The sequence below is a fragment of the Zingiber officinale genome, chromosome 7A (genome assembly GCF_018446385.1).
Source record: "Zingiber officinale cultivar Zhangliang chromosome 7A, Zo_v1.1, whole genome shotgun sequence".
Lineage (NCBI taxonomy): Eukaryota > Viridiplantae > Streptophyta > Magnoliopsida > Zingiberales > Zingiberaceae > Zingiber > Zingiber officinale.
In genome coordinates, this window is record NC_055998.1 from 9,486,218 (window position 1) to 9,500,940 (window position 14,723).

Consider the following 14,723-nt stretch of genomic DNA (forward strand, 5'->3'; position numbering starts at 1 on the left):
GATCTTGGTATGTGACCATCGCTTTTACAGTACCCATTTTGTATGTATGGATATAGTTATGTTGATCAGTTTTTGTTATGCATAGTGACATGCATCATGATTGCATGCTGTGCGATTGTCGGCTCCACTATGGTTGAACCCATCACCAGTTACATGTACTGCACACACCCCCACTCATGGTTTAGTGGTATATCAGACAGGTGTGTGGCGGTTCTGCTGTTTGGCTCCGTTGGTCTGAGGACTCAGCGTGGTAGCCGGCAGACAGTTCCGTTCTGTTTGGCTCCGCTGGCATTTAGTGTAGCAGCGTAGTAGCCGGCAGACGGTGGACTCTGTTTGACTCCATTGGTCAGGTGACTCAGCGTGGTAGCCGGCAGAGATACCTCCCCGTCATCGTGTACCGGGAGTTGAGAGCATTGAGCTCCCCCATTTATGATTTGGGGTCACAGGACAGGAGTACTCCGACAGCATCCCGTCCACTCGGTCACTCATCAGGAGTAGTGACGACAGAGTGCACGGTTGTCACAGCCCTACCCACTCGGTCTCACCATTTGTGTGTGAGATGACTGACTGGCGTTAGGGGTGACCAGGACGCATCATTAGCATCATATGCATTGATGCATTTATATTTTTATGATTGTGTTTGCTGCATTTGGTTGTTGCATTTTTGGTTGGATACATACTTTTGACCTGCATACAGGATTATTGACACTTTCGGTTTGACGACCCTTTTTGTCTGGATAGGAGTTCCTGGTGAGTACAGCTTCCTCAGTTACCTTTCAGTTTTGCGTATTCCCTATATATGATTAGGAAGCTGTATTCCATGTTTGTTGCTGTTAGATATATCTTACTACTCATGTCCATTGGTATTCGCTGAGTTGTTGAACTCACCCCCGTTGATACTATCTTTTTCAGGTACTAGGTTTGGTTTTGGTGTCGCTTGGAGTATTCTGTCTGCTGGTCCCCACGTCACATCAGAGGACTTATTGGTTTCACGTATGTTTTGCTTGTTTTATGTATCAGTTTGTTTAGCTCTGTACTCTGGTTTTATTTTTGGAGAGTTGATGTTGTTATGTGGTGTTTTGTATTTGTTATTGGTTGTGTAAGCCTAGCCGGCTAGCAGTTTTGTGTTTTGGTTTTGGTACAGCCGAGTAGGCTGAATTTGATATTAACTGCGTGGTGTTTGTTTTCTTTTATTGTTATTATTCCAGCCGCATGTGGCTGAGGTATATAGTGCTTGTAGAAAAGTTTCAGATTGTCCGCCGTACAGGGGAGATGCTGCCGAAATTTCTTCGGACAGAGACTCCTCTGGGGCGTGACACTTTTCCTTTCTTATTTCTTTTCTCCCTCATTTTTATTTATTCCCCGCGTGCCATTCCTCTTCTCCTCCGCCGAACTCACCCGTGCCCTAACCTCCTAGCGCCGGCGGTTACCTCTTCCTCTCCGATCGAACGCCGGCCAAGCTTCTTCTTCCCCGTCTCTTTCTCTCTTCCGGCCGAGCAGCGCCGGCGATGCGCTAGCCAACGTCGGCCGAGCCGCTCCTGAGCCCTAGCGCTGACCGTCGTCCCTCTCTGCCCTAGACTCTCCACCCCTGCACACTGCTGAGGGCCTCCCTTTCTTCTCTTCTCCTCTGCGTGTCGACGCCGACCCCTAACCGCCGTGCCCTAATTCTTGGCCGCGCCTTCGTCACCCGACAGCGCCGCCGCCGCACGGGACAGCGCCGCCGCCGCACGGGACAGCGCCGGCGACACTCGAGCCAACGCAGTCGAGGACCCCACTCTAGCCTCTGCCCTGACTCCAGCGACGCCGTCCCTGTGCCTTAGTTCATCACTGCCGACCCCTCTCCTAGCCTCTAGCCACTGTGCTATAGTTTTTCTATTTACTGTGGTTCTGTTTTGTTGTTCCAGTAGCCACAGCAGTTGTGGATTGAGGTAAGCTTCGTTTGTTGTTTAGGATTATTGCTTGATTGAGTGTCAATCTTGATTTCATCTGATCCGAACAGTGAAGTATCCAGCGAGGAGGTTGGGTGGTGGAGGGTCTTGGTTTTGGCAGCTATTCCATCTGTAGGCATCTTGTTGTCAGTATCAACACTCCCTGCCGTGGATCAACAATCACAGTCGTTAATTAAGGTAAGCTATGTTTGGAGTTTAGGTTGTATTTCTATGAGTATTTGGAGGATATGCATTTATATTGGATTATGTGGAGATGTTGTAATCTGCAGTTACTTGGTTAGTTGTGGATTTAGGTAAGTTATGATGGATTCATGTTTAACTTAACCTAATGTGATTATGGAAGGCTTAATCTATTGTAGTTGTGATGAATTAAGTACCGTTGACTTATGTTGGATTAGATTTAATCCTTGGATTTATTAGATATGATCATATTGCTAATCGTAAGTTGATTAGCGAAAGGAAATGATTGTGCTGATTGATGATTATTGATTAAGGAGATTAATTCAAGTTAATCATTAATTAGGATTAATTAATAATGGATCGATTAGGGTTTTTCCTAATTAAGTTGGGTTGGATTTAGCTAGTTGTTGTTTATAAAATTAGCTAAATTGTACATCACATTATCTGCAGGACTTTGATTCGAGATGGTGTCTCGACGAGGGATCTATTTTGGATTGGACCTTTCTATTGGAGGCGGGTATTTGACTTATGTCTTTGATAAGCATAATAATATGTTTAACATATAGCAGTGATTGTGTAATCATTTTGTTTCGGTTGGTCACTACATGATAGTTACATGGTTGCTTGTTTATTTATTCTGCACTGCATACTATTTGTCACGCCCCCAGAGGAGTCCTTGTCCGAGAAAATTTCGGCAGCATCTCCCCTATACAGCGGACAATCTGAAACTTTCTACATATCTCCATACCTCAGCCACATGCGGCTGGAATAATAACAATAAATATAACACAACCACACAAACATCCACGCATTTATATATAATCAAACAAAGTAGTAATACTCTGACTCGAAAACCACCCTACACAACTACACTCGTAAAGCTCAAAACCGATGAACTCACCTCTTCTGCTGTCTAGGCAGGCATGTAGTAGAATAAAATCCAAATCCAAATCCATCGACATAATAAAATCCGTACCATGTCCATAAGTAGAATAATCCAAAAACAAAACAAGTTCAAAACATAGTCTATGAAAGAAAAACCAAAAGACTAATCATATCCTCGAGGTCTGCAGGGACCAGCAACTGGAACTCTCTCCTGACAGCATCAACCTGAAAATATCAACAATGGAGGCGGGGTGAGTCCAACATTCAGCAGGTACAACTGATATACAAAGTAGGGAAACAACACCTAGCACTAATCATGCGTACAGTCTCCTGATATAAGAAAGATAAAAATGCAACTGAAGTAAACAAGAGAGAAACTGTACTAACCAGGACTTGGATATAAGGACAAACAGTCCGAGTGGTATAGAAATCCTGTATGCATGTCAAACATAGGTATCCAAATAATAAGTAGCATATAAATGCAGCAAACACAAACACAAACAATAAATGCATCATGCATATGATGCCAATGATGCGTCCTGGTCACCCCTGACGTCAGTCGATCATCTCACACACAATAGTGAGGCCGAGTGGGTAGGGCTGTGACAACCGTGCCGAGTGGACGGGATGCTGTCGGAGTACACCTATCCTCCTACCCCAAATCATAAATGGGGGAGCGCAATGCTCTCAACTCCCGGTACACGATGACGGGGAGGAATCCCTGCCGGATAACACGTTGTGTCACACTACCCATGAGCGGACCAACGGTGCCTAACAGAGTCCCTGCTGCAACACACTCTGCCTGAATCGACCACTAACCCATGAGTGGTGGTGTGTGCAGATCCATGTAACTGGAGATGTGCTCAACAATAATGGAGCGGACTATCGCACAACATGCAATCATGCATATGGTGCATGGCAATAACCAAAAAAACATCCTGACCTAATCCATATATATAGAAAAGTGCACCCTAGGTCAACGAATCATATCGAATCAAAGGTACACAAAAGGTATAAAAACCTAGGTCCGGAACATGGTGAAGCATGGTATATCACTACCCCCTATAAGCATGTATAAACAAATAAAGTATACATGGGATGCAAATCAAGCAATCAATCAATCATGTATCAGATAATGGGTAGTGACTAACCGAAACAAATAAAGGACATAATTAATGCAACTTGTTAAATTCACTACTATGTATATCAAATGACATAAGTCAAAAGTACCCGCCTCCAATAGAAATGTCCAAATCCGACATCGAGATACTCGTCTAGCGTCAAAGTCCTGTATCAATCAATGTGAAATTTTATTTAGCTAAAATCCAAAGAAATGGCTAAATAAAATCCTCAAGCCTAAATTAGGGTAAACCCTAATCAACCTAACCATCTAGTATAATTCACCCACAACCAAAATAATCATACCTAACCAATATCAAGTTCAAAATATGAACTATAAGTTATCATATATCAAAACGTACCTAAAATCACCCATAATAAATTACATTTATGTAACAATTTGTACCTATAACAACATGTATCAAGAACGTGCCAACTCAACCACACTCCAAACCCTTACATTAGGGTTGCTGGACCAAAGATTCTGTTGGAGACAAAGGTTGCTGCTCAAGCAGGAAACTCCACCGACTGTCCAAGCAAGAATCAAGATCTGTGATCAGCCACATAAAATCAAACCACAACCCTAATTCCCAAACCAACCTGAGCACTTACGTAATTTTCCTCTTTTCAACGATGGCAGCAGATCCAATCAAATGGTGGGTGGTGACATTAGGTCAAGTTGCTGCCCAACAAATCAACATTTCTAAAATCAGACACCTAACAAAGTTAAATGCCTAAATCCACAATAAATTCCTCAACTAAATAAGATTAAATCAATGTTTACCCTAAACTTGTGTCGGTAGCTTTCTTCCTGCCGGCATCTGATGACGAAGAAGGATGACCCGATAGAGAGGTCTCAGACACGGCTTGAAGGGCTTCGACAGAACTAGGGCAGATCAGAAGGGCTCTGCCCCACAGCAAAGAACTAAGCAGTGGTAACTGCGGCGGCGCTGAAATCTCCACAGCAAGGGGTGACGGGCGCCGGTGACTAGCTAGGCACGAGCATAGAGGAAGATGACCGGCGCTGCTCCGTGCGTCGCCGGCGGCAGTGGCGACGGCGGTTCGGCCCGGCGCTAGGGCACAAGAGAAGAAAGTCTCGGCCGAGGAAAAGTAGGCGGACGGCGGCGCTGGCTCCGTGCGTCGCCGGCGGCTAGGGCACCGAGACGGTGTCACTGTGGTGGCGGCACTAGAAGAGAAGCCTAGGGCACAGTCGCGACTGGTGACGGACCTGGTGGTCGGTGCTTTTTTGCTGAGGACAGGTGGTCGGTGGTGTGCGGTCAGCACTAGGGCTCGGCACAGAGAGGAGGTGACCGTCAGCATTTCTCCGGGCGGCGTCGGCTGTGGCAGTGGAGATGGGCGTCGCGAGGAAGGAGACAGATTCGGCGAGGATAAAGAAGAGGGGAAACCGCTCGGGATCAGGGGGAGGAAATTAGGGCTCGCGGGGAAAGAATAAGAGAAAAAGAAAAAAGAAAAGAAAAAGGAAAAGAAAATAATTCTTTTCCTCATTAAAACAGGGTAGCCTAAACAGGCTTTTCCCGGACCCCGTTTTTATCCCCGTGAACTTATCCATACGAGCTCCGAAAAATTCCCGAAAAATTTCCAAAAATTTTGAAAAAATCCCTTATTAATATTCCCTATTTCTCCGGTATTTTATACTATTTACCTGATCATATATGCTTTAGGTAGTGACCCAACCACATGCTATGTTATCTTCTGGATCTAGGGTTTATTTGATGCCCTATCTGATTTGTGTACCTTCTATCTAATACATCTTCCAGTGGTACACACTTTGTATTATTTATATGGTCATTATTATGTTATTCATGAGATTGCCAAACTTAGTGTCATGCATCATGATTATATGCTGTGCGATTGTCGGCTCCACTATGGTTGAGCCCATCGCCAGTTACATGTACTGCACACACCACCACCACCCATGTGTTAGTGGTATATCAGACAGGTGTGTGGCGGTTCTGCTGTTTGGCTCCGTTGGTCTGAGGACTGAGCGTGGTAGCCGACAGTCAGTTCCGCCCTGTTTGGCTCCGCTAGCATTTAGTGGAGCAGCGTAGTAGCCGGCAGATGGTGGACTCTGTTTGGCTCCGTTGGTCAGGTGACTCAGCGTGGTAGCCGACATAGATATCCTCCCCGTCATCGTGTACCGGGAGATGAGAGCATTGAGCTCCCCCATTTATGATTTGGGGTCAGAGGACAGGAGTACTCCGACAGCATCCCGTCCACTCGGTCGCTCATCAGGAGTAGTGATGTCAGAGTGCACGGTCACCATATGCATTTATTGCATTTATTGTTTGTGATTGCTGCATTTACTTGCTGCATTTATATGGATGCATATGATTGACATGCATATAGGATTATGATTTCCCCGGTCTGACGACCCTGTTACCTTTGTACTTTGATTCTGGTTAGTACAGTTATCTCCTGATTTTGTTTCAGTTGCATTTATCCTTCTCGTATTCAGGAGACTGTACACATGATTAGTGTTGTCTGTTATTTGTTTTATTATGCATATCAGTTGTACCTGCTGAGTGTTGGACTCACCCCGCCTCCATTGTTGATATATTTTCAGGTTGAGGCTGTCCGGAGTAGTTCCAGTCGCTGGTACCCACAACACGTAGTACTAGTCCATCTGCTGGTTTTTGAGTTGTTATTTTATTTTAACTTTTCTCTATCAGACTTTGTTTTAGTCTTGTTTTGGATTTTACATATGGATATTGTATGAATCCTTCCGTTTGATGGACTTTTGGTATGATTTGGATTTTATTCTACTACATGCCTGCCTGGAGGGCAGAAGAGGTGAGTTCGTCGGATTTGAGCTTTACGAGTGTAGTTGAGTAGGGTGGATCTCGAGTCAGAGTACTATTGTTTGTGATTACTAGTATTAACTGCGTGGTTGTGACAGCCAGAGGCTGAATATCTATATAAATTGCTTGGTGATTGTTTTTATTTATTGTTATAATTCCAGACGCCTGTGGCTGAGGTATATGTGTTATGTAGAAGATTCAGATTGTCCGCCGTACAGGGGAGATGCTGCCGAAATTTCTTCGGACAGGGACTCCTCTGGGGCGTGACATAAGGTATTCTCTTGTATTCCGTGATGAATTCACTTCTGAATATGTTATTCTCGGATCCTTCTGGTTCCTTGTTTCCTCTCCACCAATTTGATGTTTCATGAAACTCCGATGCCTTACTCTGTGTGCCTGCCTTTCACCCTGTTTATATTGGCTTTGATTCAGTTTATATTTGTGGCAACTACTTGGGATTGGATGACTGGATGTATCCATGGCATCGTAACTAGGTTTTGATATCTATGAGTGTAGAAATTGTGACCTTGTTTGCTGTTAAACAAGGCTAGACTAATTAATAGATGATGCATTTACAATATTCTGAGGCTAATATTTTGTCATAGCAGTTCTCATTGTTTCAAAAGGAGATTCTTAAAGCCACGCATATCCAATGCTTCCATGCATTATCCGTGCTCTTATATATATATATATATATATATATATATATATATATATGCACGGTATCATATTGCTCAAAAGCCTTTTTATTGTTTGGAGCATACTAAACTGATTTATCAATCCGACTCAATTGAGTTTCTTTATAGATATGCTAGATGAGGATGAAATACCTAGTTAGATTTATTTTTGGTCCAAATCTAGAGAATTAGCAAAGCATGATGATACTTAATCCCTGATATTAGAGAATGAGATAATTAAGGGAATCCTTGTGAATTACTTATGGACAAGAATAACCTATCTTTGTAGAGTATTAGGTGGTATTTTTGCATGTACCGTTTTCATTTAATTGGCCACACATTGCTTTTATACCTTTGTTATGTCAAACCTATAAAAGAGCATAGAAATTTCTAGCTACGTCAATCTAATTTTGATCTCAGATGGCAATGAGGATAAAGGAGTCTATGTTGAGTGGAGTTGGTTGAGTTGCAAGATCTGTTCAGTAGAGCTTGACGATGTGGAAATGTGATGTGTTCGCCTCATTTGAAGTAGAACTCGTATGGATTCAACTCATCAAACTGCAAGTGGTTCTGATGGGGTTGTGACCTGTCAGGTGTTTGTGTGGTTGATGGGTTCAGGTATGGGAACTTGGTTAAGAGCTTGTAGGAGATGAGCTTAAACACGGACATCATATGTAAGGCACGCCACGAAGGCAATCAAGTCGAATCCCTTCAGAAAGGTGAATCCAGTATAACTATGACCCAACCTTTAGAGTTATTGCATATTGACCTATTTGATAGTCACAACACAATATCCTTTAGTGGTCATAGGTGTTGCCTTGTTATTGAGGATGATTGTATCAGGTTTATTTGGATTAGCTTCTTTGAAATATAAGGATGAGGCTTTAAGGTCCTTATTAGTTTTTACGAGAAAGTTAATGGAACGACATGAAGAAAGATATCACGGAGTTTGTAGCTAAGTGTCTAGTTTGACTACGAATTTTTGTGGTAGGATTGCCTAGGACACAACGAGACGATGACGTGATTTGGGTGATCGTTGAGCGATTAACCAAATCCGCACACTTCTTAGCAATTCAAAAAATCGATTCTCTGGATCGATTGACAGATTTGTATTGCTAGGAGATCATCAGATTTCATGGTGTCCCTTTGATTATTATTTCGGATAGAGACACCCGGTTCGCGTCTCGATTCTGGCAGAGTCTGCAGCAGGCCTTGGACACTCAGCTCCGATTCAGTACAGCTTTCCATCCGCAAACAGATGAATAGTTAGAGCGGGTCATTCAGACTCTAGAAGACTTGCTGAGATCTTGTGTACTAGATTTTGGAGACAGTTGGGAGGACCATTTGCCGTTGGTAGAGTTTGCCTACAACAACAGCTTTCATTCGACTATCCAGATGGCACCGTTTGAAGCGTTGTATGGTAGGGCTTATCGGATACCCACCCTCTGGGATGAGGTTGGGGAGACCCAGCTGTTGGGACTTCATAGAGCTCAGCATGAGGCAGAGTTGGTCCGTACTATCAGACGGAGGATGTTAGAGGCGCAGGACTGCCAGAAGAGTTATGCTGACCAGAGTTGGAGACCCTTAGAGTTATCTATTGGCGACCATGTTTTTCTACGAGTTTCACCCATGAGAGGGGTGAAGAGATTTGGCCTCGGGGATAAGTTAGCTCCGCGATACATTGGACCTTTCCAGATCTTGGAGAGGATTGGAGCGGTAGCTTACCGGCTGACACTACCACCGTCCCTGGCAGGTGTGCACGACGTATTCCACGTATCTATGCTGAGAAGATACATACTTGACCCGACACATGTGCTGATAGATATCTCAGTTCCCGTTCAGCCTGACGTCACTTATGAGGATGTTCCGGTATGGATTCTAGACCAGAAAGAGCGTTAGTTGCGGAACAAGACTATTCGGCTTGTTAAAGTCGGATGGCAGTATCATACGGATGAGGAGGCTACCTGCGAACTCGTGGATACAATCCGAGCTCGATACCCCCACCTTTTCACTTGAGGTATGTGATTTAATTTACCGTTCAACATTTATACTCTTTACTTGTTGTTAGTATTTGCTAATGGTAGATAATGAAATTTGGGGACCAAATTTTTATTAGTGGGGGAGAATGTAAAATATCGAAAAATGGCGAATAGTGATAAGGGAATTTTTCAGAATTTTTAGAAATTTTTCTGGAATTTTTCGGAGACCGTATGAACGAGTTTACGGGGATAAAAACGGGACCGGGGAAAGCCTGTTTAAGCTACCCCATTTAAGCGAGGAAAAATTTATTTATTTTTTTTCTTTTCCTTTTTCTTTTCTTTCTCCCCCAATCGCCGTTTTCACTCCCTCACCGCCGAACTCACGCGCCCGACACCAAGCCTCCTTCTCCCGATCCCATGCCCTAACCGCAAAACTGCCCACGCGGTTCCTTCTTCCCCTTCCTCGCGTGCCCTAGCGACACCTTTTCCCTCTGCGGCCGAGCCCTAGCTCGATTCATCGTGCGCGACTTCCCCTGCTTCTTCCCTATCTTGGCTGTTGAGATAAGGAAGCATGCCGCCCTCTCGTGTTGTCCCGGTCGCTACAGCCGACGTCGCTCCGATCTCCGACGCCACTGGTCGTCGGGTGTCATTCCTCCTCAGCCCTAGCGTCGGCCCTTCTTCTCCTCTTTCGAGCGTCGGCAGCCTGCCAAACTCTTCTGCCCTAGATCTGTTCCTCGTTGCCGCACCTTTGCACAGCGCCGTCGCCGCACGGGACAGCGTCGACCTTCTCCACGCCATGCCCTAGGATCTCCACAGCTGACCGATTCCTTTGTTCCTCCTTCCCGAGCAGTTCACAGAGCCATCAGTGGTTTCGATTGAAGGGGTTGGGGATCTTTTGAGGTGAGTGATGATCCATGTGAATAGAGTTTTCTGGTGGAATGCTTGGTTGAACTCGTGATCTCCACTTCTTGATCTCTTTTTGATCCGGACAGTGAATTGGAATCCAGTTGGCAGTACAAGAAAAACCCTCATAGACATCAGTGGAACAACAACAGTTTTAAGCAAAAACCGATGTCTTTGAGTATTTTACACCGATTTTTCCAAAAACCAATGTCTGTGAGCGCAAATTTTCGCTCATAGACATTGGTTTTTTTAGCCGATGTCTATGAGCGCCTTTTTTTTCATTAATAGACACCGATTTTAACCGCGGTTTTTAAAACCGGTGTCTATGAACCAAAATTCTGGCGGACTTTCTTAGCGCCCTTTCTTTTGGGTTTCTCCTCGCCCACCGTAAATCGAAACCCTAATCCTTCGACATCCTCCTTTTAGGAGTTACCATTTGAAAGACGAGTAATGGATCTCGACGGCGATGTGGACGGTGGCCGTCGTCGGCGCTGTCGCGGTCTACTGGTTCGTGTGGATGAAGCAACCAGCCAATTTATCTCCCCAATTTTGAACAATTCGACATGGCGAAATCAGCACTCCTCTTCCTTTGATCCCATCTCTCGCTCCCTCTTCCCCCTTCTTTTGTTCCTTTTCATTCCGTTGATCTGTTGGCCAGATGAAGAAAGGCCGAGTTCTGGTGGAGCCGGCGGCGGCAGTAGCGGAGACGCGGTTCCGCGGCGTGCGCAAGCGGCCGTGGGGGTGTGGCTCGGAACATTCGACTCGGCCGAGGCTGTCGCCCTGGCCTACGACTCCGCCGCTCGCGCGTTCCGTGGTTCCAAGGCCAAGACCAACTTTCCCCTCGCCGCCGCCGCTGCTGCGTCTCCCACCCCTACTCCTGCATTCCGCTGCCCTCCCTCCGCCTGGTTTTCCTTCTGCGAGGACCACCATGACCCCTCGCCGTCCTCTCTGCAACGACCGACATCGAGCAGCCACAGCAGCACTGTGGAGTACTTCGGCAGGCCACGTCTTCCTGCGCCTGCGTTCGCGACGCTGAGCCGCCGATGTGTGTCGCAGCTAGAGAAGAAGGCCAAACCACTTCCCTAGAGAATTCCATACAACGACGAAAACTGCCACAGTGACTGCGGGTCATCGGCCTCCGTCGTTGACGACGAGCGTGACATCGCTTCCACATACCGGCATACACTTCCGTTTGATCTTAACCTTCTCCCTTCCCCCGATGACGACATCCAAGCCACGATTCTCTGCTTTTGACATCCTGATCACACGAATCCGTTTGTTTCCTTATCTCTTTAGCACTATCGATCGTTGCGCTTTCTTACATGCTCGCCATTTTATATATTTATGCCAGTGATTTCATTTGATCAAAATGCATATTAGCGGTATCTAATTAAATTGTTCTATCTGATCTTCTTTGATTTATGTTGAACTAGAAAACTTTGACTGTTGAGTTGGATCTACCATATATAAATAATATAGTAGTGAAATCTCTCTTAAGAACTGAATTCCACCCACGAAGAAGAAATGACTGAAGAACAATCAAGTTTATAGTTATTCCTTCAATCTTCTTTTAGATTATTTAATCTGAAGAGTTAGCTACATGAAGGTAGAGGAAAAAACTAAGACAGTATGATGAGGTGCACCGAGAATATTCGTACTTTTTTTGGCAATTTTTGCCAAGGACTGCTGCCTGAGGATTCACTTGGCTTTCTATATTTTAGTTTAGTTGTTCAGGACCTTAGGTGAGTGTGATTATTAGTTCATCCTCTTGATGAATCTTGCTTAGTTGCTTTTATTGTTCCTCAAATACTTGTCTGATGCCCATATTTTTTAAGTTAGAATCGCTTCTTCCAATTGTATGGTTTGAATAATTTGTTTCTATATCTTCTCTTGTGTGTATTGATCCTTCACCAAGTTTGTGGTATTACACAACCTTGTTAATTTTTTTTTTGCTATGATGGCTTGCAGTTTTTTACTTTGATTATTGAATTAGGATATAAGGCAGTGTGAGTTTTTCAGCCCTGCAGTAAAGTAGAATGAATGTAATTTATTCAGTAGGTTGCTTGCCTAATTACTACTTGCCTATAGGAAAACTAAATCAACGATTAAAGGTGATTAATCATCTCTAGTTTAAGCCATTTTGTTCTTCAAAGAAAGTATCTTTCTTCTAGTGCTCTGTCAAGCAAATGAAACATTTAATAAGAGTGTTGATGCAGGCATTGACAATGAGAAGGCAGTCAAGCTTTATGAAGTTCCACTCGTCAAATTCTTGGAGCAGAAATAGCTTTGTCATTTGGGTGGTAAGTTCCTTAAATCCAAAATTTTGTATGAACTTTTAATACACTAGGAAAAGCATACAAGAATCTCTAGCAACATAAGACTCCTTATCAAAGGTAACACCTAACTCCAGTTTATGGATGATAGGTGTAAATGCTCTTTGCCTAAATGATCTTAAAGAGCTTAGGAATGTATCTTACTTGTTTCCTTTATTAATATCGTCACATCACATTATGCAGACTTATTTCTTTCGTCAGTTTGGAAAGTCGGTCGTACAGGCTGACTACCTTACCCTTCGTCAGGGTTTTATCTTGGTATGCTTGAAGTTTTAGAGACATTTTTATATTTGATATCTTGTTCATTAGTGATGTTGGCTTCATGAGTATAAAGGCCAGAGGTTAGACTCATGGAGTGTGATAATGCATGAGTATAGGAAAAAACCTTTATTTGTTAGTTGTCTTTGGGCTTGCCATAGATTGCCATCTTAAATTAATACAAATGCATGCCTGCTTTACTTTGGGAGTGTTTCCAGATAAAATCTTGTCTTTCTAACTCGCTTAATTTATTCTTCATGGGGGAAAAAAAAAGAAGAAGGAATCACTTTTGGTTAGGTTGTAATTGGGCTCTGAAGCCAATCACTTACATCTTATGGTTACAGTTTCTCCTTTGAAGATAAAAACATTGCATTATAATCTTTATTTCTAAGAAATTTTTTAGTAGTACTTTAAACAAGTCTTCAGTATTTATAGTATGACTAGCATCATTTATTCTTCTAGCGGCTACCAGTGTAGCCACTTCATATGATTTGCTAACTTAATATCTAAAGTGCTACTCAAATCTTTATTGAGTACAACTTGACAAACTAAGCACCATCAATGTCTATGCTCCATTATGTTCTAGCTTGATGGAGAGAAGTAGAATAAATAGTTATAGACTTCAATATTCATCCCAAATTACCTATATGTTATTTTATGTATGGGATCTGTATCTGATGTAATTTTACTCTTGGTATTAATAATATAATTCCTTATTCTTAGCTGAGTTTCAATTGTTAGAGATGAGTAGCTTTTGTTGTTTGGTGCAGATGTTCAATACAGTTTATGTAAATACTAACTTGACGCGGTTGTTTCTTTCTTGTTGGTTTGCATACCAAGTTTGTTAGCACCTAGCCCATGCCCTGTGCTTTTACTAGTCTTGCTTTTGCAGATCAAATTACTGGGTCTCTTGGTACAGTCAACTCTTAATGGTTCAACATCTAATCTTGTAGACTCCTCAGGCCGACCCTATACCACATTGTTTTCTGGCCAGTCTGCGGCAGTGCCTGGGTTCCATCCTTCTGGTTAGACATTCCTACATAAACTTTATTAACATATTCATGTGAAATTTTGCTTGTATGTGGAATTTTGATTACGGTTTGTAAAAAAATAGGTGGTCTTCAAGGATTGCATAATATTCATGGAAGCTTCAACCTGCCAAATGTGCCTGGTTCGCTTGCATCTAGAGAGGCCGCAATGGGTGTTGTACCATCAGGTGGTGTTCAGCAACCAGGAGGAAGCATTCCTAGTGGACGATTCTCATCAAACAATCTTTTGGTTGCATTATCTTAGGTCTGGCATGAGTTTATTTCCACATTACTTCACTGCATCATATGGTCCTTTGAATGTGTTTTATAGTATTGATTCTGGATTATTTTTCATGCAAATGCCTCATGGCTCTGGTGTCACAAATAGAGGGGGTATTAATGTTGTTGGAAATCATGCTTTTAGTAGTAGTAATATTAATGAAGTCACTGGGTCAATAACTGGTATTTCCTCAAGTTCAGCTTCTGGGAATCGTAGTTCTGTTCCTGGTTTGGGAGTTTCTCCGGTATTGGGTAATGTAGGGCCAAGACTTACAAGCTCTGTAGGCAACATTGTTGGCAGTGGTAACATGGGA

General features: G+C 43.4%; 1 non-coding gene across 1 annotated transcript; it reads right to left on the minus strand.

Moving 5' to 3' along the window:
* Nucleotides 1-14,049: 14,049 nt before the first annotated feature.
* On the minus strand, nucleotides 14,050-14,127 carry LOC122003315. Its single transcript, XR_006117949.1, has one exon. It is a non-coding gene; the product is annotated as a small nucleolar RNA snoR35 (small nucleolar RNA).
* Between the last annotated feature and the right edge of the window lie 596 nt (nucleotides 14,128-14,723).